Below are 27,642 nucleotides of genomic sequence, written 5' to 3'. Positions count from 1 at the left end.
TCTAGAAAATGGAGTAGGAAGGGAAAGTGAAGCCAGACCCATCAGAACAGACTGTCCAGACTCTTAGTCTCTGTGGATTTTACCCTCTTTGAAAGATCTCCAAAAAAGTTACTTAAAAAAAAAAAAAAACAGTTATAAAGTTGACTTGGAAGAACAATCTGAACACAAGCTAGCTTGACCACAGAGGGAAGTGTGTCTGGTGGTGGGCTGTCATATAACTCCCCATCTTGTCTCTTAAACCAGTTCCTTCTGAGTTCTCTCTCTTTGCTGATACTGTTCGCAACCTCCAAGAGCCAGCTAGACCAGAGACTTTGGAATCCTCTTCAATCCCCCTTCCTCATCCACTCACACATGGTAAGTTCTCAAATATTTCTTGTCATTTCCTTGCCAATGGCTACCACACAAGTTGAGGGCCTCATCTCATCACCACAGGGTCCGGCAGTGGTCTTTGAACTCTGTCCATTCTCTTCACCCCATCTTATGTCCCCAGAATGATCTTTCCAAAATTCAAGTCCAAATACATCCATGCTTAAAAACCTTCAATGGCTCATTCCAAATATAGGTCACGTTGGATTGTAAATCCGCATTCCATACTAATGAATATAATATAATGACCTGTATTTGAGAGGCATATAGCTTAAGAGTGTGGATTCTGGAGTGTCAGTGGGAGCCTGACTGGTCTTTTTACCATGTGTGTGATCTTCAGGAAGTACTGAGCCTCTCTGAATTTCAGTTACTTCATTTGTAAAATAGGGAGAGTAACAGGATCTACCTCATGAATTGTTGTGAGGATTAAACTGTTGTTGTTGTTTATCTTTGAAGTCATGTCTGACTCTTCTGAGACCCCATGGGTTGTAGCCCACCAGGCTTCTCTGTCCATGTGATTTCCCAGGCAAGAATATTGATATGGGTTGCCATTTCCTTCTCCAGGGGGTCTTCCTGACCCAGGGATCAAACTGCTTGGCAGGCAGATTCTTTACCATTGAGCCACCTGGGAAGTTGAAGGATTAAATTAGATAATGCAAAACACACTTGACATGATGCCTGACACCTAATTACTGCTCAGGGCTTGAAAAGTTTTACTACTTTGTTGTTTTAACCTTTCTAGCTCTAGTATTTGCTTTTTCTCAAACATTCTTAGCCATATTCAACTTTTGTCTGTCTCCAGAGGATATTTTGATTTTCCACCATTTTTTCAGGTCCTGCCCAGGAGGAAGAGGAAGACTTGATAGAAAAATGCTTAAAGGAGCTATGGATCCTTGAAAGTTGCTAGACTTTGGGTTGAATGAGTGCGGTGTAATCCATAATTGTTTCCCCACAATTATGCTGAGATATAAACCGTTGCTAGGATCAAAGTGTAAGACAGACTGTCTCCTTTATCGAGCGGATTTGGTGGAGGCCAAGTTATAGTAGCAGATGAGTCATACAAAGCTGGTGAAAACTGGTGTTTCAGGAAGACAAATTTAGTAAAAATGGGCACGCAGGGGGGAAATTCTGTGGAACACCATCCTATAATGCCAGTAAGGGGCAGATTCTTAAAAGTGCCACATCAGGTTGGGCCACTTTGCCTGGACTGAACTTCTTTGCTGATTTCGTCACATTTCAATGGTTATTTCAATTGTCCCATGCCTATTTCCCTTCCCTAACTCCCGCAGTGTTATGTACCTACTCTTGGAAGCTCTCTAATTCATTGCTTCTATTAGAGCACATACCACGGTACGTGTAGTCATCTCTGGCTTATTATATGTCTTCCTTGTTAGGCTTTGACTCTGTCAGTCATATTCAGATACATGGTAGTATCAATCAAGTGATTGTTTGTTAAATGATAGCATGCAAAGCAAATTTCTCTCTAAGATATGTTTTTGACGTGGCTGAACTTTTTTATGCTCCTCTAATTTCTCTCAGGTACACAGTACTTTAAAAGGAAGAAAAATTTATAAGACCTTTGACTGACAACCTACAAAAGCAAAAGCTGAGTAAGGATACCAACACTTGAATCCAAGGATAATGGAAAAATAACATCTGACTGGAATAAATGGATCACATATATAAGCCATGCTACCATGTGAGTAGAGTAGAAGCAAATTAGGTTGATCCACAGAAAAGCAAATAAGGGTTCTTGGAAAAATATAGGAAATGAAGAACTGGTAGTTCTGGCTGACCTGAGTGTAAAATGCTTCATTAATTTTGCTGGTAAATTCTTTTCCTGCCAATCTGGTTCTCTGGGTCTGCTATTTACCAACTGTGTGGTCTTGAGGAACTTCGATTCTTTGAGTCTCAAATTTCTCATATGTAAAATGAAGTGAGAATGCTATTCTACCTACTTTATCAGTTTCAACTTTCAAAAAGGGGAATATGTGATAGCGTAGCTTTAGCTTGGTCATAGCATTTCCATGAATAAGTGAGGGTAAAAAAGAAATGCTGATTGTGTGGTTGCTTGTCATGTTTTAACTAATGTAACATTTTGGAACCTACGATTAAGCTTGAACTCATCATTGAGGTAATGCTTTGTGTTTTCACGTTAAAAATTAATGATTACCTAAAATATTGAGTGAATGCTTTCCTTATCAAAATTCTGAAACTGTTTTACTGCATTAGTCCAAGTCAGTAATGTAATTATGCAGGCCTTTGTAGTTTGTTTTTGAAGATTAGAATTCATCTTATGAGTAGTTTGCTAGAATTCATATCACACACAAAGTAGAACATTTTAAGGTAAAATAAGTGTTTGAACTAAATGAATTTGTTTATACTCTTAACTTTTTGGTACCTGACATTGTAAAACTGTAGTTTAATTGACAATGTGATATTAATATGCTTTAAGTGACTTTATAGGAATTTGATTGCTATTATAATTACAATTATAAACATTAACAAGCCAGATAACAGAGAGCTTTTGGGACGAGCTTTCCAAGTAAATAAGAAGAACTAGTCACTCATTGGGTGTAATTTGATATAATATAGGAATGTTAACTTTCATATAACTGGATTTAAATAGCTTTTGCCTATACTTGCTTTACTTAATATTAGTGATTGAGAAATATTTCCTGGCTAAGTAATTGATATATGAATGATACTTACTAGATTTGTAGAAGGTATTTGAAATATCTTAAACTCTGTTTATTATCTCATTTATACTTTTCATTTTTTCATAACCAGGTAGATAAAATTTGTTTAATATTGTAAACTTTCCTTTTCACTTCTAATGAAATCATACTCAGGAGGAATCTATTTAAAGTCATTTGTGAAAAGAGGTGTGAATAGTTGGTTCTATAAATAAAGGTTTTACATATTTTGAAATAGGATATGATACCATCAAAAATCACAAGAACTGTCTGGAAATGCAAGGAATTTTAAACAAGCAGTTACTTGTTTTACAAAGTTCATTCAAATATGTATCCACCTTCCTTCATCCCAGACAATTTTCTGCAGATCTCTTCCAACTAATATTAAGTTGTAAGTGCTGAGCTAAATGAATTTATTTATGCTGTCATCTTTGGGTACCTGATGTTATAAACCTGGAAATCTAATTGGAAATATGATATCAATATGCTATCTTTAGGAGTTTGATTATATGACTTATTTTATGAAGCAAGAACTAATAAAATTGCTAGTTATTTTAATCAAGAACCATTTGAATGCTTATAAATTAAAGATATTTAGATGTCAAGGCAATAAAGCCTGTGAAATGAAATGGACCAGATAACTATTTAAAAGAATTCCCATCTGTCAAGTTGCATAAATAACACAGCCTAGAAATGAGGATTAATTTTCTCTCAGATAATATGTTATCTTGTTTTAATGTGATTAAAAATCCCCACTGGGTCTGATGCTAATCTCTCTTCCAAAGGCGTGGATCTTATCAAGTTTGGAGCCATTCTGGAAATAAGAGAGTACTCTACAGAAGAACTCTCAAGAGCCAGTATCAGTTTTTATAATCTGTTTCTGGGCTAATGAGAGAGTGGTTGAGTTTACACAGATTATCACTTGTGGCTGTCTCATCAACTTGACATTGAACAGGAAGAGAACTCAAAGCTCAAGGAGGCTCAGACAAGGTCAGACAGGTAGAAACTGGGAGACCATTTTTTTAGTGGTTTACCGTAAGATGCTTTAGGTTTTGGTTTTTGTTTTTTTAATCTTATCATCTCCTGATGTCCCTAAAATTCCCTTCTCTAGCTTAGAGGCTTACATTATATAAAGAGTCTTTGCTTTTAAAAATTCAATATGTTATTCAATCAAACAAACATTTATTGAGTATCTGTTATGGACCAGTTATTGTGCTGAAGGGGCTGGAGATGTAACTTTGAGTGAGGACCAGGAGGTGCTTTTCCTTCTGAGGCTCACATAGCGGTGAAGTGGGCATTAACCTGAAGGACACAGAGGCAGGGAGGACGCTGAAAGTGTCCTTCCTCTTTAAATGCTTCTTGTCCCTGCAGCCTTCTATTATGATGCTGCCTATGTTTATGTCCTCCTGTCACTTTATATTTGAATGAATATCCATCTATGCATTCATTATTCTTTCAACGAATGTCATTTGAGTGACTCCATCATCTTTCTAACAATTGAGTGATAGTCTTGCTCCCAGGCATCTTATGGTCTAGTGTGGGAGATAATATACACACATATACAGGATGATGATGCCATGCCATTCAGAGTTATGGAAGTTCAGATAAAGGGGGGATGATTTCCTGTTGATAGGGTCAAGCAAGGCTTCATGGATGAAGAGCTTGTAAATGGAGCCTTATGATTAGTGAGATTATGAACATAGGGCAAAAAGAGAAAAGTAGCTCAGGTAAAGGACAAGAGAACAAAGGCATAAAATTGAAAACCCAGAGAATCAACAGAGCAAGGGTAAGCATTCAGTTTGGACTTACTATCTCGGTTTTGATGGATTAGTTGGGAAGAGAAAAGAGATATAAAGAAGAACATTAAAAGCAACTAATAGATACTTGTTGCCAAGGGCCACTGCAAAATCCTCAGGTATTTGGAAGCTTCCTTGAATGAGACGCACTTTGAAACTCTAGATCTTCTGCAACCACCCACTCCATGATGCTGTTCCTCTAAGTTCCAATTCTCTTACACTACCTAGATATTTAGGAATGTACTGCATTAGACATGACAGATATTGGAGCCAAATACTCAACAATAGTTGGAAACATGTAACTTGGAAAGACATGTCTTCATTTTGAAATCGAATTCCAGACAACACTTTTGGGATTTCAGGACTGGTTACAAAGGTTGAACTTGTACGAAGTTCAGCAAAGTTCACTTCTAGGGATCCTGGAGAGAATTAGGTGTAAATCAGAACCAGTCGAGGTGGCAATCTGCACACACACATTCATACAGACAGACCTGCCCCAGTCTTCTGTAGCTTTAGATGGAAACCATGTGAAATGCCTTGACAATGCACAGCTTTGGCCGGAAGCCTAGCCAGTTCAGTGCCTTCCATTTGAACCTGAACTTACTGCAGGGTCCATATCCTGCCCACAGAAAATAAGAAGCTTGAAGCAGTAGGTGGGCCCAAACTATTGATTGTCCTTCCTGCCCTGACCTACATTCTGTAAAATTTATGACAATGTGATCACCTCACATTGCCATGTAAGTTAGAACATGAAAGGGGAAGCTGAACCTGCTGGGGCTTCCATGATTGGATTTTTCCAGTTGGCATCAATTTCTGTTCCTAGATAGAATTATGACAAAAAGAAAAGAATGGTAGGGAGCCAATATTGTCTTACTGTAACAGGATCTGTTTCATTGAAGGTCATCAATTATGTTAGCATTTTGATCCACCTGTAAAACATATAGTTTTTGAATTTTGAATTGTTTGGTGAGTGGTATTTAACTTAAAAAAGAATCAGAGCTGTGCCTACTAATGCCTTCAGTGCACTTTTCCTGGTTAAAGAAATCTAAAAACTTCAGCATTGCTGTATTGGGACTTTTCTCCTTTATACAAGTCAAAGGTGCAAATTTTAGACACAAAGAGATGCTGATGTTTCCTATTAGAATGTGCTTGAATAACTGAGGTGATGTTTTGGTACATTGTTTAAGAATATTAGACAGAAAGCTGTGTGCAGTATGGCTTAATGTATATTTATCATAGCAACTGAAAATATATCTAAGCTTCATATCGTCACTCCCTATACAGTACAATAAAAAGTTACTGAGTCCTAAATGGTGTGAAAAAATTTTAAAAAGGGCTCCATTGTCACATGAGTGAAACGTACAAATGAGGGCAATGTGTTTTGATGTTGTAAAACAAGCTTGAAAGGTGGGCATCAAAATGAATCTATTTTTAAAAGTCTGCATTTTGATAATGTGCATTTTATTGCTTATTTGCAAGGTCTGGTACAAAGGAGTACAATCTCCCTCTCCCACTAGGCTGTAGCCATCAAGTACTTTTCAGACATGTTGGCTCCAATAGGAAAGAGGAAAGCATCTGTGTACTAATAGACATTATTTCCATATTTAAGATGTCTATCACCATAACAACCAAGTTTACTAATTTTTTTTCCAAGTGACTTGCCTTCTTAGTTTAAACCATCAGGTTAAAATGAAAAAAGAAAAAAAAAAAAAAAGGACAAAAGACCACACTTCCTTTCAACGAAAGGTGTAATCACTGATTTTTCTTGCAATGTTCCAGAAGAAAGTGGCACTGCTGAGTGATATGTGCGCCCCAGGGCTAGCGGCTGGAGGGCAAAAACCACTTTTTATCCATGATTGACAAATAATACATAATGAGAAGAGAGAAGCAATTCGAGTTTTAAATTTCACTCTCTCTGGCTGTTCAGGGCAGCTGGGCACTCTTGTTCTCACTTGGTAAGCTTTGAGGGGCTGCCAGGAAAGGGGACCTGAGTGACAATTGTTTTGCTCCTCGTACGATCCCCTAAAGCTCTATAAATATGTGTGGCTTGCTCTTTCAAAGAGGATTCAGCTGCTAACAATTCCCTCATTTCTCCTCAGAATGAAAATCTTGGGGGTCTGGAAATGTCTTGCATGCTTATAATGACCACAGTAGAGTAAGGCTAAGATTTTAAATCCTGACAAGTGGCCTCGCAAGCAGGGAGTCCATTGCTAACTGATGAGTAAGCAGTTGGAGGAAGAGGGGCCGAGTCCACAGAAAAGAAAAATCGAAGCAGATCTCTGATGCTTTCATAAATAAGCTCTATGAAGTGGTGTTGCAGATATTCAAAGGTTTTACATTTCACAAAATTAAGACATGCTTAATGTAATTAATCTAGGAAATGTGTAAAAGAAAAACCTGCAGATTAAATCTAAAACAACTAGAGATAGCTGGTGTTAACATTTTTGGTCTCTTTTAGATTTCTTTCTGTCTCTACCTCTATATTTTGTCTATGTCAGTTCTCATATCTGTATCTTTATCTCTCTGTAACTGTATCTACATACAATACGTACTCATATATTTGCATTCATCCATCAGTCTAAGTGGCTATGTCATGTGGCCTTCTTCCTAATACTTCACTTCCAACTAAAGTTGTGCTCCATCACAACTACAAATGACAGGTATATCCTTCCAACTGATAGATTCTTATCAGGCCTAAAATTTTGGATTCATCCTCTTCTCTTTCTCTCTCATACCACTTCTATTGCATCAGCAATACCTGTCAATCTTAAGTATTTACTCAGAATCCAACCAATTGTCATCTCCTCCTTCCTACCTCCCTGGTCCAGCCATCATCATTTACGTGGATTATTGTGACAATCTCTGAACCGATCTCTGTGCTTCTGCCGTGGTCTCCTTCATCTCCAACAGGATGGCTAGGTTGAGCCTTGAGAAACGCATTAGACCATTCATTCTTCTTCACTGAGATCTCTAATGGCTTCCCATCTCATTCAGAGTAAAGTCCAGAGTTTATACAACGGCTAAAGTTACTTGGGGTCTCTCAATGGGATGTTGTTGGCATTGGAGGCGAAACAGTTTCCCACCATACAAAACAACCCTACAGAGTGTCTCTGTGCCCCTTAAGTGTCAGTAGGGTCCCTGAGTCATTGTAACAACTAAAAACACCTCTCCCCTACATTTCCAAATGCACCCGAGGGGGAATCCCTCTCCCCGCAACCTATGTTGGAGGACCATTCTGGCTTCCCCACCCACAATCCTCTCCCAAATCATCTCCACTATTTCCCCTGGCTTACTCTGTTGCAGCTTTGCTGCTCATGGGTAGACTAAGTGTCCGGTCTAACAGGGTGCCTCACATTTGCTGCTGTATTAATACAAATGTCATCTCAGTGAGGGAGCCTTCTTGCTCAACACTTCATATCCACTACATTATTTTTGTTCCTTGGCATTTATCAGTATTAAACATACTACTGGCTTCCTTATTACTCTTGGTCATTATGGTCTAGTGTTCTGCCTCACTAGAATGTAAACACCATGAAGGCAGGGGATTGGTCTATTGTGTTCTAAAAATCTCAATAGTTAGAGCTCTCCTGGCACACAATAGGCACTCAATAAATAATGATCATTAGAGATTTAAAAAATAGATATTTTAATATATTGGGTGGGTGTTCAGAGAATTTACAAAGTTAATGTTTCTTAATATTTTTTATGTCAGGAAACTTTCTGAAGCTCTGGTGGAAGTTATGAATCCTCTCCCAAGGAAAGTATATATCTATGTGCATGCATGTGCACTCGAACATTCTTTTCCCAGAGCATTCTTAAAGACAGGTAGAAAGCTGACAACAGAGCTGAGTAGGCCATTGACAGGTAAATGGCTCTTCTCAAAAAAATTGAGGGGCCAGCTTGAATCTGGAAACCAGGAAGGAGGACCTGAAGCAAAGTCTGTTCCTACTCTGCTTATTTTGTACTGACTTGGAGGGAAGAATTTACTACATACACATCATATTTGCAGAGATAGAAATAAAGAAGAGAGAGTTCTAGAATCGAATCCAACCTTGACAGGTTGGAATAATGGGCCAATATAAACATGATGAGACTTAATAGGGATAGATATGGAGTCCAAATGTCCAATTGTGGAAGGATATGATGGTAAAGATGAACTTCAACAGAAGTTGGGGGTTCCAGTCGAGTGCAACCACGTGTGAGTCAACAGAGATTTGCAGCTGCCGAAATAACTAATTAAGCTTTAAGACTGCATAGATAAAGCTATTACAGTGAAATGATTCAATATCCTCTGCTATGCTCTGTTGGACATGATAATACCTGTAATACTCTGGCCAGCTTGGGCTGCCAAGAATTTGGTGGAATATAATGAGAGAAGAAACAACCAGGGGATGAAGAGAGTCTTACTAACCAGAAGCCATAGGTGTTTCACCTGAAGAATGGGAGGCTTTGAGGCAACATGATGAAGAAAGTAAAAGTGTTAGTTGATCAGTTGTGTCTGACTCTTTGTGACCCCATGGACTAATAATAACTGCTGGCTAAGTCATGTCCTAATCTTCTTTTTTTGAGACTTCATGGACTGTAGCCTGCCAGGCTCCTATGTGCATGGGATTTTCCAGGCAAGAATACTGGAGTGGGATGCCATTTCCTTTTTCCAGGAGATCTTCCTGACCCAGGGATGGAACACAGGTCTGCCTCATTGTGGGCAGCATCTTTATCGTTTGAGTCATCAGGGAGGTCATGATTATCATCTTTAAATATAAAAAAAGTCTGTCATGTGATTAGCATTACCCCAGAGGGAAAATGAAGGACTATTGGGGGGAAAATTACAATACATCATTTTTTCCCAACATGCGAAAAATAATTCTTTCAAAGTACAAATTGTGAAAATTTAAGTGGGGGCTTGCCCTCATTGGAGAATTGAAGGTTTAAAAAGTCAATTTGGTAGGAATGTCATAAAATTCTAACACCATACACAAAAATAAACTCAAAATGGATTAAAGATCTAAACGTAAGACCAGAAACTATAAAACTCCTAGAGGAGAACATAGGCAAAACACTCTCCGACATACATCACAGCAGGATCCTCTATGACCCACCTCCCAGAATATTGGAAATAAAAGCAAAAATAAACAAATGGGACCTAATTAAACTTAAAAGCTTCTGCACATCAAAGGAAACTATTAGCAAGGTGAAAAGACAGCCTTCAGAATGGGAGAAAATAATAGCAAATGAAGCAACAGACAAACAACTAATCTCAAAAATATACAAGCAACTCCTACAGCTCAATTCAGAAAAATAAATGACCCAATCAAAAAATGGGCCAAAGAACTAAATAGACATTTCTCCAAAGAAGACATACAGATGGCTAACAAACACATGAAAAGATGCTCAACATCACTCATTATCAGAGAAATGCAAATCAAAACCACTATGAGGTACCATTTCATGCCAGTCAGAATGGCTGCGATCCAAAAGTCTACAAGCAATAATGCTGGAGAGGGTGTGGAGAAAAGGGAACCCTCTTACACTGTTGGTGAGAATGCAAACTAGTACAGCCACTATGGAGAACAGTGTGGAGATTCCTTAAAAAACTGGAAATAGAACTGCCTTATGATCCAGCAATCCCACTGCTGGGTGTACACACTGAGGAAACCAGAAGAGAAAGAGACACGTGTACCCCAGTGTTCATCACAGCACTGTTTATAATAGCCAGGACATGGAAGCAACCTAGATGCCCATCAGCAGATGAATGGATAAGAAAGTTGTGGTACATATACACAATGGAGTATTACTCAGCCATTAAAAAGAATACATTTGAATCAGTTCTAATGAGATGGATGAAACTGGAGCCTATTATACAGAGTGAAGTAAGCCAGAAAGAAATACATCAATATAGTATACTAACGTATATATATGGAATTTAGAAAGATGGTAACAATAACCATGTATACGAGACAGCAAAAGAGACACTGATGTATAGAACAGTCTTTTGGACTCTGTGGGAGAGGGCGAGGGTGGGATGATTTGGGAGAATGGCATTGAAATATGTATAATATCATATATGAAACGAGTCGCCAGTCCAGGTTCGATGCACGATACTGGATGCTTGGGGCTGGTGCACTGGGACGACCCAGAGGAATGGTATGGGGAGGGAGGAGGGTTCAGGATGGGAAACACATGTATACCTGTGGCAGATTCATTTTGATATATGGCAAAACCAATACAATATTGTAAGGTTAAATAAAATTTAAAAAAAAGTAAAAATGATAAAGAGATCATATTTCTGAGTTCTCCTATTGCTATTTGCCTGTTATTCATTTATTTGTTGTGTTAATATGCTTGTAAGCATACAGGTGATAACAGGCACAAAGAACTTGAGGGGGAAAAAAAGTTATGGGGAAAAAAATATAATAAAAGCATTGGATTGCCTTTCTTCAGATCCCTCCTTGCTATGGAATTCTGTCACTTGCATAGTGTTCTACTCCCTGCTTATGGGTCACTAGTAGGTCGCTCCCCTGGCCATGTCTCAGTGTGATGTCTGTAGTTCAAATGACATTTTGTTTTTTTGTATAGAATTTTTCTCTATTTCCATTAATATACCCAAATGTAACAACTGACTTAACTGCTTTTAAAATATTGAGAAGGTGGGATGATTTGAGAGAATACCATTAAAACATATACATTACCATTTGTAAAATAGATAGCCAGCGGGAGTTTGAGATATAAAGCAGGGAACCCAAAGCTGGTGCTGTGTGACAACCTTGAGGGATAGGGTGGGGAGGGAGGTGGGAGGGGGGTTCAGGAGGGAAGGGACACATGTATGCCTATGGCCAATTCAGTTGATGTATGGCAGAGGCCATCACAATATTATAAGGTAATTATCCTCCAATTTCAATAAATAAATCTTTAACAAATTTATTTATTTGTCTGTGCCAGGTCTGACTTGCAGCATGCAAGATCTTTAGTTATGTCATGCAAACTCTTAGTTTCAGCGTGTGGAGACTAGTTCCCAACTGGGGATCCAACTTGGGCCCTAGGCATTGGGAGAACAGAGTCTTAGCCACTGGATCATCAGGGAAGTCCCCTGACTTAACTTCTAATTGAGGCTTTCCTACATGAGGAGGATAAGTTACTCTTTCAAAGATGGTTGAGAAAATCTCTTTCACCAGGCCATTCTTGAAAGAGGTACAGAGCTCTCTGTAGAGTTAATGAGACTTAGGGACTCTTTTCTGAAGGAAAAAGCATCACCATTTCAAATAGGAATTGCAAATGTGAATATATAGCATCCAACAGGCATCACAAATCAGTATAGCTCCCTCAGTGTAAGACAACCATGAATGGTGGGTGGGCTTTGGTACACCAGACAGCCTATATCATCATGAAAACGGGCAGGTTTTACTAATTCTAGCTAATTGTTCATGTGGTAGGACAGACTCTGTCTTGCTAGATTTTCCCATTTTTTTAAAACTTAGAAATTTAGATTTTCACATGAGATCTTCTGCTTTTAATGCTGGAAAATAATGCAAATAAAAAATTAAACCCTCAAAAGAAATGACTCTGTGCTAACAACACACACGTTTTTCAGAGTGTCACAGATCCCCAGTTCACGATCTCTACCGTAAAATCAGTTTCTGGGTTCTTGCCAAAGTCCGCTTCATCTTACAATGCACCCCTGGTGTTCCAGAATATCAGTTAGCAAACTGAATTCAACAAATGTTTCTGAGCCTCTAATAAGTGAAACTAGTTTCCTAGATATTTGGGAAAATGAACATGGAGAGCCATGATCTTTCCTCTCAATGTTTATAGTTTTTAGTTAGGTTAAGACAAACACCAAGTTAATTATAATTTAAGACTAACATGTAGTTTGTGAGTGGTGCAATAAAGTATGGAGAAGAGAAGAGTTGAGAACTGGGGGAATTCAGGAAAGGTGCCTTGAGGAGGACCACTTGTGGTTAACTGTGGAAGATTTTCATAAGTGACAAATGAAGTAGGGAGACATTCTAAAGGACCAGAAAGAAAACAAGGAAAGGTACAGTGAGAGTTGAGTGAGGGATATTTGAGGAACCCGTGTTTAAGTACCAGTTTCCCTGGAGCAAAGGATAGATGTTAGGGATTTGCCTGAGAAAACTTCTCAGGAAGGTTGGAAATCAATGGTAGGCTAAAGTGTTTTGATTTAATTTAATATATTGTACGTAAGAAACTGTATGATATCATAGAAAGAGGCATGTATTCCGGGGCCAAGTCTCAGCAGTATGACCAGTTAGCTGTGTAGCCCTGAATAAATTTTTAAAATTCACTACATGCCATACTACTACTTGTCATATGAGGCATAACCTACTTCAAAATGTGGTATGAAACATAAATTATATCAGGAAATCAATTCTTGTGAACCTTGGGAACTCATTATTAGTGGTGGGCATGCATTGAAGGTTTGTGACTAGGGGCCGGGAGTGATAAGAGCTGTGCCTTGGGGAACTGGCTGGCAATGATGCTTTGAGTGCATTGTGGGACAGGCAAAAAAAGCCACTAGAAAGTTAATTCATTTGCAATAAACATATTTTCAAATACACAATAATATATGTATAGCCTTCAAAGAGAAGTCAAGGGGTAGGTAGGGAGATGGAAAGTAAGTTTCTTTGAATGTTTCCCAATTACCCAACTATCTTTCCCTGCGGCAATCACAATGGCCAGTTTTTGTGTTTTCTCCCAGAGATTAACCACATGTTTATAAACATGCATGTATAAGCTGTTCCAGGGTTGGAACTATTTCCACTTCAGTGTAGGAAAACCTCTGTTCTGACAGGGTGTGAGACTGCATTCCATTTCAGACTGACAGGGTGAGACCAGACTGCCAAGTGTATGGAATGTGGAGAAGTACCCCTGGGAGGTCACTTGGGGGGCCTGTGGGATTTCCAGGTCACCAGGATGTCTCTTGTTGTCTCCTTAGAGTCGGCTGATCCAGGATTGAAAAGCATTAACCTTTTAGCTATTAAGAACACTTCTGTGCTTTTGAGTTTAATCTAAAGGTCTGAAAGATGTTGGGTGGTCTCCCGTGATTCATTTCAAGTCTTTTGGAATTTGAAGATGCAGCTGAGGATGAGACAGAGAGGAGATGAAAGAGTTCAAACAGTTATTTTATATTGAAAAAAAAACCTGAAAAATTGTTTTGTAAAACTCGTCAATGCCTTTGTAATCTCTGTAACCCAACTCCACTGAATTTGTCCAATTTTGTCTTCACGTTCAATGTTGTTCAAACTTTGGATTCTGTTTGGGCAGTTTCTTTTAAGGGCCTTAAAATGTACCATGGACACTCCAGCGACTATGCCCTCACTGGTTTTGGTCCTCCTTCTTAAAATACCTCTCTCCATCCTCCTTCATTTAGAAGGACCACTAAGTCTTCAAAATGCTCATTGAGTTTGTCTTATTCCATGAAGGCAGAATACCTTAGTAGCTAAGCAATCACATGGTAGGATTTGACTATACGGGTTCATTTCCCAGTTCTGCTTTTTACTAACTTTTCAACGTGGGCAAGTGAATCTCTCTAAGCCTCAATTCATTTGTCTGTAGAATATTGATGCTAATGATTGCAATGTATAGGGTTGTAGTGGGATTAAATGGTAAGCTATTAAACACATTTGGTACATGGTGAATATTGAGAGATGTTAGTATGATGTTAGTAAGGCTTCTGTAATTTTGGTATGATATTCTTCATCCAGTCTTTTCTATATCACTATGCCCTGATGCACAGTTAACTACATGCTATATTTTCTTGGCTATTGCTTCTTATATTTTAGACTGATGTCCTCAAATAAGTTTTAAGTTCTTTGAGGGCAGGAACTATGTATTTTAATTCTTTCTGGATATACTATCCATTTTATAAATACTTAAATACTCAGTTAATATAAAGTATTTTTCAAAGTTAAATTAGTTTTAGAGAAGAGCACAATTTCTTCTTTGGAAAGAGATTTGTAATTGTTTTAAGAACAATTATAAGGCATGAGTAAAAAGAAATTCTAAAAATAAAAATACACATTTTGTACGTTGATGCAGTCAACACTCCAAAACAGCATTTCCAGAAAATCTTTGTTTTCCTCTTGGTTTTATTAGACTCTGAAAATCCTTATTTTTCATTTAAAAAAATCATGGTGAATATTGTCATATATAAATCTCTTTGTAAATAAAACCTCATTTCAAGGAAGTATTGTTTGTTACTGGGTTCTGAACAGATCACTGGTTAAAATTAATCTCAGACCATAGTAGTAGCTGGCATTATATGAATCTTAATACCATCTCGTTGTTGGGTGCCTATCCCAAAGCTGAGTGCTTTCCATGAGAAAACTTGTTTTTCCTCTTTAATGCTAGCTTGCATGAAATCTTCTGGTTTATATTTTTAAGAGGCGATATACATCCTTATATGAGCATGAAACATATTTGCAGAGGCCTCCTTTCCTTTACTTGGACTTATTCCAGTTATCCATTAAAGTTTAATCTTGTCCATGCCTTGTGACATGGTTGCTTGCCAGCAGTATAAGAATTTCATGGCTCAAGCCAATTTATTTAATACTTAAAACATTTGTAGTTTTCTTCCAAGTGTATATCAGAAGGAATATTTATGTTTCAGGATCTTAACTATCTCAGTTAATACCTCTTAAAAAAACAAATGGGTAGATATTGGAAGAGGCTTCCCTGGTGGCTCAGATGGTAAAGAATCTGCCTGTAAGAGGTAGAAGATACTGATGGTTGCCTATGTAGAAGTACGCGTTCTCTACTTATTTCTTCCCAAGAGAATCCCAATTTTGTGTATTCATTACCCTTTTATTATGCAGCCAAGAACCTCAGGGGCAGTTTATACTGCATGGCCATAATACCATTACTCTACCACCTCAAACACTGGTATACAAATGAGCATGCAACTCAATTATAGCCAAACACCTTTGAAGGGAGATTAGGAAAGAAGTTCCCTCTCTTTTATGGAAGAGTTCTGAAAGCTATTTTTTTCTTCTCTAGGCTGTGGTCATTTATTGTTGTGCGGCTTGTATCTTCTGATGCTATTCTGCTCCGTCCTGAGGATCATGTTATGTAGGGAGTGGGACACAGCTAAGAGAACCGTGAAAGTGGAAGTTGCTCAGTCGTGTCCAGACCAGAATACTGGAGTGGGTAGCCTTTGCCTTCTCTAGGGGATCTTCCCAACCCAGAGATTGAACCCAGGTCTCCCACATTGCAGGTGTATTCTTTACCAACTGAGCCACCAGGGAGGTGGAACCCAACCAGAACCACTGGACAAAGCCTCCTTCAAGGTTCATCTTAACCCCGGAACTTCCAGCTATGAAAGCCAGTATTTTCCTTAATGTATAATCCATTTTGAACCTAATTCCTTGTTACTGCTGCTGCTGCTGCTGCTAAGTCGCTTCAGTCGTGCCTGACTCTGTGCGACCCCATAGACGGCAGCCCACCAGGCTCCACCGTCTCTGAGATTCTCCAGGCAAGAACACTGGAGTGGGTTGCCATTTCCTTCTCCATACATGAAAGTGAAAAGAGAAAGTTAAGTCACTCAGTTGTGTCCAACTCTTAGTGACCCCATGGACTGCAGCCTACCAGGCTTCTCCGTCCATGGGATTTTCCAGGCAAGAGTACTGGAGTGGGTCACCATTTCCTTCTCCAATTCCTTGTTACTGAGAACATGGTAAGTGATACAGAAACACTCTGAATTTATGTACACAAGTATATTAATGCAATCACCACCAACTAATATTCTTACAAAGGTCTTGAGGTATGTTTGAATTAATCCCTTGAAATTATACTTGAGTTTCTCACCATCACATTTATTGCTACTGTATTTCAACCCTATATTTTTGGAATGACAACAGAATTAAAAAGAGCAAGGAAAAAACAGGGTATTCATTGTTCAGTCAGTTCAGTCGCTCAGTTGTGTCCGACTCTTTGCGACCCCATGAATCACAGCATGCCAGGCCTCCGTGTCCACCACCATCTCCCGGAGTTCACCCAGACTCATGTCCATTGAGTCAGTGATGCCATCCAGCCATCTCATCCTCTGTAGTCCCCTTCTCCTCCTGCCCCCAATCCCTCCCAGCATCAGAGTCTTTTCCAATGAGTCAACTCTTTGCATCAGGTGGCCAAAGTACTGGAGTTTCAGCTTTAGCATCATTCCTTCCAAAGAACACCCAGGACTGATCTTTAGAATGGACTGCTTGGATCTCCTTGCAGTCCAAAGGACTCTCAAGAGTCTTCTCCAACACCACAGTTCAAAAGCATCAATTCTTTCACACTCAGCTTTTGAATATGATTATTTCACCAAACCTGATCCATATTTAGTTGTTAGGATACATTTAAAGAAATGAATCTGATCCATAAATGAAATGGAATCCTCTAGCCTCAAGGAATCAATATCAAATTAGACTACCTGATTTTAGAAATACTTATAAATTCAGGTTGACTGAAGTTTGAAAGCCAGTGTTTATTCCCTTTTGAATAACGTTAAGTATTTTTTCCAAAGCAGTGCTTTCCAATCCCATCTATAATTATGCTGATACTCTATTTGTTCATCAGGAAATTCTATACTGGAATTCAGTAAAGCTTTTTAGTAAATTTTCAATTTATTTATTATGAGATAAAAAGCCTAGAGATAAAAGAAATGGTCACGTAGGTCTGTAAGACATACTACTTTTTCAATTCAAAGAAATTCTTCATGTACATCTACATTCAAGAACCTGTGCAATAATTCCAAGGTGTCTAAGAGTTAAAATGTAAGTGCCTAGAGGAGAGCTCTCTGTGTGTGGTCAGCATTTGTGCACAATGAAACCTATATGGGTTTTCACTTTCCTCCAAAAGTGTGTGTGTGTGTGTGTGTGTGTGTGTATATATATGTATATATATATATATATATACATATATAAATAAAATTGGGAAAAGAGAAATCAGCATAAAGTGAAGTGCTAGTAGCAATGATTTATGCAACACTTATTGTGGCCAAGACTTTACATTTGTTATTGTATTTAAGTTTCATAACAGTCTTTGTTTTACAGATGAGGAACTTAAGGCTTGGAGAAACTAACTTGTGAAGCTTCCTTGAGGTGGTAATGGAGGAATGGGAATGTAAAGTTAGGTCTAGGTGCCTCTGGAACCCGTGCCCTTAATTGTGATGCCATGTTTCCTGAGAATTCCAAGTTAGGGTGGAGACAGGAATTCAGAGCTTCTGAATTTCAGACTGGTCTGCACTTGTCTTATCTGGCTATTCAAAATGAATGTAGCTTCAGAATTAGAGAATTTGATTGTGTAAACATTGCAAACCAGTAGCAGAGTAGAGATGCTTGGATTCTTAATCCACTCTGCCATTTACTGGCTATCTCAGCTTGCACATTTTATTTATCTTCTCTGAGTCCCTACTTTTATTTCTTTAGGATGGAAAGAATACAAATTTCACTGTCTGTGTCATGGGTTTTGAGGAGTCAGTCCAATTGTATTTACTATGAAGTATAGAAAAGCATGCATTATCATTATATCACAAATTTCTCATTCCTCCTTACTACATTTCCACATCCAGAAACACTAAATTATAACAATGGAAGACATCTATTATTGTTATTATTGTTGCTATTAATTAGGGAGGGAGTAAGAAAAAGGCAAAATGTTCCCGGGTTTATGCTGATTTTGGAAAACTTGATAATCTAGTACTGGAATAAGACTGTGGACCAGACTTTGACAGAATGGCCAAGAGCTGTACCACCAGGAAAAACACTATTTTAAAAAAGGAAAACATTCCATTTCAATGTTCTCCTTTGTAAGATGTAGAGCAGAATTTAAAAGATGGCTTCTCACCTCCTCCCGCAAAAGAAAAATAAATCAGACTCATGTAGCATATGCATTAGACACTTTTAATCTTTTTGTACATTTGAATGAACAAAGGACATATTTTTATAATGTATAATTGCTTGAAATGGAAAGATTATGGACAAACTTACATGTAAAACAACTGAAGAAGTAGAGAGTAAAAATCATATTTAAAAACATCTACAAGAATGAATGCTAGAGAGGGTGTGGAGAAAAGGGAACCCTCCAACACTGTTGGTGGAAATGTAAATTGGTATAGACACTATGGAGAACAACAGTATGGAGATAAATTTAGAAACTAACAATAAAGCTAGCATATGATCCAGCAATCTTACTCTTGGGCATGTAACTGGAGAAACCATAATTCGAAAGGATACATGTATCCCAATGTTCACTGTAGCACTATTTACAATTTACATGAAAGCTACCTAAATGTCTATTGATAGAAGAATGAATAAAGAAGATGTGGTACATATATACCATGGAGTATTACTTAGTCATAAAGAAAGAATGCCATAATGCCATTTGTAGCAACATGGACACAGAGATTGTCATACTGAGTGAAGTCAGACAGAAAAAGACAAATATCATATGATATCATTTATATGTGAAATCTAAAGAAATATTACAAATGAATCTATTTACAAGACAAAAGTTGAGTTACAGTTGAAGGAAACAAACCTATGGCTACCAACAGGGAAAGGGAGAAGAGGGATAAATTGGGAGATTGAAATTGACATATACACACTACTTTATTTAGGGTAGAATAGATATAGATAGAATAGGTAACTATTAAGAACCTACTGAATAGCACAGGGAATTCTGTATTCAATACTGTGTAATGACTCGTATGCAAATAGAATCTAAAAAAGAGTGGATATATGTATCACAGACTCACCTTGCTATACAGCACAAACTAACACAACATTGTAAATCAAGTATACACCATTTAAAAAATTAACTAAAAAATTATGCTGATAATAAAAAAATCATATTTAAAAAATCAATTGGAAAAATCCATTAATAAAGATATCTTGTCAAAGCAATGAATTTCTGATCTAATGAATTCCTTACCACACAGATATTTCAAGTACAGTGTTAATACGTTTCTTTTTTTAAAGCTGATGTTTCACTCAGGTTGATTTTTCTAGAATTGAGTGCAGTTAAAAGCTAGCTTTCTAATGCCAACCAATTAGAGATACAGTTTGTTGGATTTTCATCATGCAGAAAGATAATATGTAATAGAAAAAGCTCTAAGGTAGACATATTCTAGGTTCTGGTACTTATAGGCTCTACAAAAGTAACTGTAACACACTGTGTTTGAAGATTTCAATTTTAACATCTGTTAAATGGAAATAATATGTGCTTCGTTTAATTTAAGCTTACTATAAATGTAAAATAAAATAAACTCCATAGTGCTTGGTAAACTTTAAACACCAGCTTAGAATTCTATCAATATCTTTCCCAATGTTTCTGTGCATATCTGTAATTATTCTTTTAATGATAATGATTATTGTTGAAGTTTTAGAAAACAAAAATTCTAGCTGTTCTTTTATGATGGCTTTCTGAATGGAATGTCTACTAATGCTCAAAAAATAATGAAATTAAATAGTTATTTGCTTTCTCAGTTTTTATTTGGGAATCTATATACTGTAAATTATTTGAAAAACTGCTTTTAAAGCAGTCTATGAGCCCTTTATACTGTTTGGCTCTTGTGATTTAGAGGATTCCCTTGGTAAATCCTTTGAATGTGAATTATTATAATGCTATTATCTAAAATTTATATTAATTCTAATATTTCTAATGTATATTCAGGGATGGTTTATATACTTCTTAAAAAAAGACCCATAACTACTTTGAGCATTAAAATATTTCTATTATTTTTCAAAAACAAGACAAAAATCAAATTAATAAACCTTTTTCCTTTCACAATTCTGGCAGGCTACTTATGTGAACTGAAATACGGATAAGGAAGCATATCTGGTTCTAATTTCTGAACTCAACACCAGATGTTTTCAAGGTTTGCCTTTTTTTTTTTTAAATTAACTTTCATGAAGCCATCTCAGCCCAAGGGGTGGGGGTGGGAGGGAAATCACTGAAGACTAAAAATTTGAATTTATATTTTTCTAGTAAACCATACTTATCAGGAACATCTCTAGTGAATCATCCAAATGACCAAAGAGACCCTTTAAGTATAAATATATTATATATACTGTTCATATACTGTCAAATCTTTTAAAATAGGATGTGCCATTTTTCTGAAATAGAAGCACCATGTTCCTTATAAAGCCCCTCACACACTGCAGGAGGAGAGAGAGAAGACCTTGGGGAAAGTTTACATCCCAGGAGCCTTGTAAGACAGTCAGTTTTGTGATCCTTATTTGCTCTTCCCAGGCGGCACAGTGGTAAAGAATCTGCCTCCAGTATAGGAGATGCAGAAGATGTGGGTTCTATCCCTGGGTCGGGAAGATCTCCTGGAATAGGAAATGGCAACGCACTCCAGTATTCTTTGCCTGGAAAATTCCGTAGAGGAGCCTGGTGGGCTCCAGTCCTTGGGGTCCAAAGAATCGGACACAACTGAACCTGCACACACTTTGCTCTACAAATTTGTGCCGTGGAGTCACGAGTCATGTGTTAACTGCTGAGTATGGGAAAGCTCTACCCACTTATGAAATTAAAACATATTTACCTTTTAAACAATCATTTCCAAGTTGTTGCCCAAAGGTCATTTTCAGGCTCCTTGTGGTTGGAAAGAAATGTAATTTTTGACAACTTCAGGTAAGCTATTAACCAAATAGAATAACCAAGTGTTGAAATGACTAGTTATTAATACCTGGGCTTCCCTAGTGGCTCAGACAGTAAAGAATCTGCCTGTAACACAGGAGATACAGGTTCAATCCCTGGGTTGGGAAGATCCCCTCAAGAAGAAAATGGCAACCTGCTCCAGTATTCTTGCCCAGGAAATCCCACGGACAGAGAAGCCTGGTGACCTACAGTCCATGGGGCCACAAAGAGTCAGAAACAACTAAGTGACTAATAGTTTCACTTTCACCTGTAGTTACTTCTATGTGTTGCTTTTTCCTTAAAATAAGTGCTACAGATATGTATATTTATCTATTTTTATTAATATTGCATTTAGTGAGTTTTCCCTTCTTTGAATATACTAAAGGGAGATTAGAATTGCGAATGGGGTTGTGTCTAAACTAAAAGAGCAGCTACTAACATTAATTCAACAAATAAGTATTGAGGGCACTCTGGAAATGGAGATCTAAGATGCATATGTATAAAGCCGAATCTGTAAATAAAGAGAAATAATCATGAGAAAACTGCAGTCATGTATCATAAGAACTCAGAGCACTGGTAGACTTTCACTCAGTCTTCATTTATTCAGCAGTGTTTATTGGTCACCTGCTGTACTCTGGGCTTCAGAGATACCATGGGGAAAGCTGAGAGACAGCTGCAGGCCTTTCTTCTCTGAGCTTACATTTACAGTTGTCCAGGAGACGTTCTCACCCAGATACATGTCAAAAACAACGCATGTAAAATTGAGCTAATTATTTCTACCCTGAAGTCAGCTTTTCCTTCTGGTATCCTCATTTCTGTTAATGGCACTTCTATTCCTTCAGTTCCTAAGGCCTCAAACATCAAATTGTTATGTCTTTTACTTTGCCTCTCATAATGGTGCTGTTTGCTTTCCAAATACCTTGCCATCTTTTCTTTTCTATCCCCCCTCTCCCCTTTTACTCCTCACCATCCTATCCTTAACCTGGCATATTGCAAAGCCTCCTATCAGATTTCACTTGTCTTCATTATTTTTCCTCTTTCATTTATGTGGATAAAGCTGCTAAATAATTCTTCCTAAAGAAGAATACTAATCACATCACTGCCTTGTTCAGGAGCCCTCAACGTCCCCCTAATCTTTGTCTAATTAAGCAAAATCTCCCAGTCTGTTATTTATAACTACCATAATAGCCCCAATCCCACTAACCAATGAATATAAATTATATTTATGTCCAAATTATAATGGTCCTGAGCTACCCCCTGCAGACAATGTTCCTTAACCTTCTGGTTCTGATTACCTAACTGTGCTTAGAATTTAAAAAAAAAAAAGGAAGAAAAAAAAGCTGTTTCAGCTTGTGTACTGGGTTTTCCTGAAGCTTGTTGTCTTCCTTTATATTCCAGTAACAATGGCACAGGCCCTCTTCTGCCTCTCTGATTATGTACTCTTTTGTCAACTTTCCATTCTAGATGGTGAGAATCTAAAGAATGGAACTGACAAGGCATGGCCCTGCTCTGTGGGTGGAGAAAGGGAAGAAATGACATAAAAAAGTAAGATTCTTCTTGAGCCAGTCAGTGGATGGTGAAGGCTGGCAGTAGTCATATGTTAATAATTTTGGTCTCAATCACACCCATTTGCCAGCTGTAGTCAACACTTGGCATCTTCCAACTTCTTCCTTTCTGCTTTCCTCTTGTCAACGCCTGCTGCATAAAAAACTCCTTGAAGGAGCCTGACTGCTGCTTCATCATGAGAACATCCACACTGGTGCCAAGAACTGGCTCCCAAGGCCGACTCCTGTACCTCACTCTCCAGATGAATGGGAACATGGGCTCTTCCCCCACAACACATCTGATTTCTTATCTCCGTGACTTCCCTCTTTCTGTATAATACCTCCTCATTTCCACTTGTTGTAGTCCTGTCACTTAAGTTCCATATCTTATGCCAGCCACTCTCTGATGCTTTTTCCAATTTCTTTAACATCAGGACAACCTTACTGTATGCCAAAGAAGCATTCCCAACTACCTGGAATAATCTGCATAAGTCAAGATGAATTTCCCCATATACATCAAAAAGAGTGACAAGCACTTCTGTTTATCAGCTCGCCTGTGGGGACTGCCACATGGTAACAGCATAAAGAGAATTCATAAATTACTTTATCCTCATACTTTGAAAATATGTAATTCCTGATAAATGTTAAACATTTTGAGAGATGTACATTATTTTGAAATCTTTGCATAAAAGGACACTTAACACTAATGAATCTATCTTCAGGGCAGCAGTGGAGATGCAGACATAGAGAACACGTTTGGACACAGTGAGGGAGGGAGAAGGTGGAATTATTTGAGAGGGTAAACATATGCATTGCTGCTACTGCTACTGCTAAGTCACTTCAGTCATGTCCAACTCTGTGTGACCCCATAGACGGCAGCCCACCAGGCTCCCCTGTCCCTGGGATTCTCCAGGCAAGAACACTGGAGTGGGTTGCCATTTCCTTCTCCAATGCATGAAAGTGAAAAGTGAAAGTGAAGTCGCTCAGTCATGTCTGACTCCTAGCGACCCCATGGACTGCAGCCCATCAGGCCCCTCCGTCCATGGGATTTTCCAGGCAAGAGTACTGGAGTGGGGTGCCATTGCCTTATGCATTACCATATGTAAAACAGATAGCTGGTGGGAATTTGCTGTATAACACAGGGAACTCAAAGCCAGTGCTTTGTGACAACGTAGAGGGGTGGGATGGGGAAGGAGGTGGGAGGGAGATTTAAGAGGGAGGGGACATATGTATACCCATGGCTGATTCATGCTGATGTAGGCAGAAACCATTACAATATTGTTTAGTAATTATCCTCCAATTAAAAATAAAATAGTTTTTAAAAAAGATACCTGAAATGCCTCTATTTGTCCATAACTATCTCAGCTAAAATCTAACTGAAGAATCTTCAGGATTATAGGCATAAAAGGTAAGTCTGTATAATATCAGAATATTCAATTAAAAAAAAAAAAAGGTTCATACGAATGTAGGGCAAACAGCAGTGAGTACCATCCTTCAGGAGATAATTTTCTATAGATGAGACTAATCTCACAGTCTTTTAAATGGTGTTTTAAAAGCTCTGGGAAAACTGTATGCAACCATACTCCATTTGAAGCCTATTTTCCCCTTGAGGTATTAATAAAATTTGACTCAAAGTTCCTAAAATTTAACGCTTATCTCCTCTTTCTTTGTCTATTTCACTTCTCTGTTACAATGTGTAGCCCCAGCTGCCCTCCTGTCATCTGTTTTAAAAACTAAGTTAAAAAGTGGATAAATTTACTGGTCGATCTATGTGAAGTGAAGCAGGTTGGAGTTCCGCACCTTTATGGGAGATATTAGGGGAATGGGGTCTCACTGTGTAGGAGCAACGTTTTGTCTGCACTCTTTTTTTCTCCTCTCCTCCCATTTTCCTTTAATTTCCACTCCTGTCCATTCTTCTCTGATATAACCAGGAAATTCTTCCACTTTGTCTAGCAGAACAGTTTGAAGAGCAGCCTACTTGTATCTTTAATCCCAAGTGTTTATGAAATTTTTTTCTGAAGCATGTCAGTGTCTTCCCTGCAAAGAATTCTGGTCAACACATATTTTTCCCCCATATTTTCCTTTACTAAGACAGACTAGAAATCAGAACTTAGATCACACCGATGGATGGAATGAACATACATTATATGTGATAACATAAAGACAGTCATTTTATTTTGGGGATTTGTTGCAGGAATAGATTGTGTCTATTGGGCTTGATTGTGTGGTGCCGGTTTGGTTTTTTTCCTTTATAATTTAAGTTTTAAATTGAGGTGGGTTGTGAAGATACCCTGGAGGAGGATATGGCAACCCTCTCCAGTATTCTTTCCTGGGAAATCCCATGGACAGAGGAGCTTAGCGGGCTACAGTCTATAGGGTCACAAAGAATTGGACATGACTTAAGAGACTTAGCTTAAATACATAGTTAATTTATAAGGTATGTTTGTTTCAAGGGTACAACAAAGTGATTCATTATACATATCCATCTATCTATCCTTTTTCAGATTCTTTTCCATTATAGGTTATTACAAGATATTGAGTATAGCACAGGGAACTATATTCAATATCTTGTAATAGTAGGTCCTTATTGCTTACCTATCTTATACAGAGTAATGTGTATATTAGTCCCAAATTCCTAATATAGCTCCCCCTGCCCTATCCCCTTTGGAAACTATAAGTCTGTTTTCTATGTCTGTGAGCCTATTTCTGTTTTGTAAATAAGTTCATTTGCATGCTACTGGTAGAAGTTAACAATGACTTAGACACCAGACAATTACAGCAGCTACTTCTGTGAATGTGGCTCACATTCTAGAGATGGTCCGCTGCAACGACCAGGTAAGTCAGTTTCATAGGATACATTTTAAAACATGAGGGAAATACACATTAAACATTTTCAGAAGAGTGAGCAAATAATTCAAAGCACTTAGATTACCTCCCTGGGTTGATATAAAAAATATTATTTATCACTATTTTCTTAGTAAAACTGTAGGGAAACAGATCTATTGGCAAGTTCTTCCCCTGAAAGGAAAGGCTAAAGGTGTTAGGTTGTCCAATGTGCCAGAGAATTTCAAAGACGCCCATATATACTGCCAACACTTTGAGGGGAAATGGCTAAATGGTATCCAATTACTGTTTAATAAGTAAGGTTTTCTAATTACATTTCAGAATTGGAAAAGAAAGTTCTTCTGAGTCTAAACTTTATGTCATTCTTTAAAAATCAAGAAAAGTGAGGCATTATAGAGAAAAAAAACTAAAAAGGGGTCTCCATAGATTTCAAGAAATTTAAAATTTCTGTCTTTATTGAATGTTTATCTTTAAGAATTTACCAAGAAAGAACACACCAAGTTTATTAGTGGTGCCATAGAAAGAAGACACTGTATTAACTTTGAAGGCATGAAATAAATAAAATAATGGCAGTTTTCTACTTTGAACAAATGACTTGTTATCTTTGTGGCAAGAGTAAGTTCATGAATAGAAAAATAAATCTGATGTAAACAGTAAGAAACCTTTTGAAGTGATTATTTTTGGAGTGCTTATTGATCCAAATGCTATCTGCTTACTGAGGCTATCCTACCTAATGTCTCTAAATACTCCATTCTTCCACGGGAGTCTTGTAGCTGAGGCTTTCTGAGGCTCTCTGCCTGTGGGAAGACTTGGGTTGGTGATGTTTACCAAGACATTTTTCTTTGTTTACACATTTGTTTTGACTTGAAAAACCTACAGTTTGGGATTTAGCCCTGAGCTTATAGGCTGAACACATCTGTTTACTTCTGTCTCATTCTTAGTGTTTGCCTAACTTCTGCTTTAAGAACAAGGAAACAACTTTCACAGAGATTCAAAGAGCATGGAGATATATAATAAACTGCAACAGATTAAAGTCAGGAGATCAAGAAGACTGTTCTTCTAATTTCCTCATGGACTGCCTTCACACTATTTTCTTAGCTTTGTTGAAATCGCCATGGCATCTATAATTTTTATTCACCAAAGTGAAATGAACATATTATTGTGATTTCTGAGACCTCTAGTTCCTTTCCTTAAGATGAATTAGGCTGTACATTTCCTAATATTTATATTACATTGATCCTTTGGGAAGGGCAAACTTGTATTTCGACCTACTTAATCAAATAACCTGGCTTCCCAGGTGGTTCAAGCGGTAAAGAATCTGCCTGCCAATGCAGGAGATGCAGTTTTGATCCCTGGGTCAGGAAGATCTCCTACAGGAGGGATCCACATCAGTACTCTTGCCTGAAAAATACAAGGACAAAGGAGCCTGGCAGGCTACAGCCCATGGGGTCGCAAAGAGTAGGACACAACTGAGCCACTGAACAGGCACACAATTAGATAACCTAAAATATTATCAAGCACTGTGTTTTCCTTAGAGAGTCAAGATGTGAGTGGCTTTTATTAATTAAAAAATTGTCAAATGAAAACAACCAAATACACCATATGTACACATTTATGGGCATGGAGGCATGTATGTTTAAACAGATGCATTTGATTTTAGCAGCGCCTATGTTATTGTTTATCTTTGCAAGAAACAGAATTCTCTGGGAGCAACAGTGTCTGCACGCTGTGCCCTGTTTGTAAGGCAGTTATTAATCTGTG

The 27,642-nt window shown here is 37.9% G+C and overlaps 1 long non-coding RNA gene across 3 annotated transcripts; it reads left to right on the top strand.

The window, feature by feature from the left end:
- Positions 1-210: 210 nt before the first annotated feature.
- Positions 211-24,192, top strand: LOC138988476 (uncharacterized). 3 transcript variants are annotated; one of them, XR_011464687.1, is made up of 5 exons: positions 211-354; positions 1,906-2,065; positions 20,651-20,729; positions 22,958-23,038; positions 23,472-24,192. It is a non-coding gene; the product is annotated as an uncharacterized lncRNA (long non-coding RNA). The 3 variants fall into 3 exon arrangements; XR_011464686.1 differs by having other exon boundaries at positions 22,958-24,192; XR_011464688.1 differs by lacking the exon at positions 20,651-20,729 and having other exon boundaries at positions 22,958-24,192.
- The last annotated feature ends 3,450 nt before the right edge of the window (positions 24,193-27,642 follow it).

Source organism: Bos mutus, chromosome 7, assembly GCF_027580195.1.
Source record: "Bos mutus isolate GX-2022 chromosome 7, NWIPB_WYAK_1.1, whole genome shotgun sequence".
In the NCBI taxonomy this organism is placed as follows: Eukaryota; Metazoa; Chordata; class Mammalia; order Artiodactyla; family Bovidae; genus Bos; species Bos mutus.
This window is presented reverse-complemented; position numbering and strand designations above follow the sequence as displayed.